This window comes from Octodon degus, unplaced genomic scaffold (genome assembly GCF_000260255.1).
Source record: "Octodon degus isolate 3935 unplaced genomic scaffold, OctDeg1.0 scaffold00375, whole genome shotgun sequence".
Taxonomy (NCBI): Eukaryota; Metazoa; Chordata; class Mammalia; order Rodentia; family Octodontidae; genus Octodon; species Octodon degus.
The window spans coordinates 474292-475618 of record NW_004524951.1 but is presented as its reverse complement, the minus strand read 5'-3'; the positions used below and the strand labels follow the sequence as shown (position 1 = coordinate 475618).

Below are 1327 nucleotides of genomic sequence, written 5' to 3'. Positions count from 1 at the left end.
TAGGACATAATACCTGTCACCTACAATTTAAAGTATCAAAGGTTTATTTTAGGTCACAGTTTGTGCAAGTTTCAGTCGATGGCTCCATGAATGGCAGGATGGTAGAAGTACATTGTACTCTGGAAGCAGAGAGATCAAAGCATGAGAAGGGAAGCCAGAGACCATGTCTCCATACCCTAGTGACCCACCTCAGCCAAGCAGGCTTTATCTCCCAGTATCATATTCAGAAACAATATCATCAGTGGGTCAATTCACTGGTGCACATCAAGTCTCCACGATGCAGTCACCTGTAAGTTGCTCCAACTACGGGTGCATCAGGCTTTGTGAGGGTCATCCAGATATAAACTGTGACAAATACTAACTAGCCTTCTTTGCTCCTAAGCATAGTTGTCTGCACTTTGCTTTGCTCTTCTTCTGTCATCCATGAACACTCAGTCGGCACTTGATACCACTCAACCTCAGGATAGATGATGGAAGTTAAAGTTTGCTAATTTGCTCTATAAAAAAAAACCTAGAATATAAATAAATTAGTAAAGTAAAGAAAAATGACAGAAAAAAGAAAGTTAATGTGTTGGAAATGGGTAAGGGAATTCGTGGAGGGGAACAGTCAAGAGTGAATCAATTGGAACTGGTGAAGATGTGATATATACTTGTGCTACTAATTCACCAAGGAGAACTTCACTGATCTGCACTAAAAACACACATTAAAGAAACTGAGCATTGTCATTCATCTCTTTCTGGAGAATTATACACATCTGCTCCACAAGGGAATACAAATGTTAGGAAAGGTTAGGAAGATACAGGGACAACGTGGTTTGCCTATTTATTTATTTATTTATTTTATAATAGGCATCAATTAATTAAATTCATACTGAGTATGGAACTCAGGACCTTATACATACAGGCAGGCTCTGTGCCCCTGAGCTTTATTCCTGGCCCTAACAAATATTTATTGGAAGGGAAAAAGAAATTTATTCTGAATTTCAGAGGGGTATTTTTCTTAAAATTATATCAGCTTGTATTTTACTCTTTTTATCTTCCTTACTGTTACATGTATTGAAATGTGCAATGTCACGGAAACAATGTTTTAGCTATAAACAATGTAAACAGGTGATTGCACTTAGAAGGAAGCTTACAAATTTTAATAGATTAACTCTCAAACGTGTTCGAACTAAAACTTTTAGGCTCCCGATGCATTCTCTATCTTTATGTTTCTATACACATACCATATATGTTACATTTACATATAGAAGGAAATATTAATGATGATAAGCACTCCAATTTAGGTATAGCAATTAAAATATTTGCTTTTCTTTAAATATAAAAA

General features: G+C 35.9%; 1 long non-coding RNA gene across 1 annotated transcript in view; it reads right to left on the bottom strand.

The window, feature by feature from the left end:
• Positions 1-6: 6 nt before the first annotated feature.
• LOC111814610 overlaps positions 7-1327 on the bottom strand; it is an 8928-nt gene continuing 7607 nt past the window's right edge. The window contains exon 3 of the long non-coding RNA XR_002819553.1: positions 7-119. This is a non-coding gene — a long non-coding RNA (uncharacterized LOC111814610). The remainder of the gene's footprint in view (positions 120-1327) is intronic.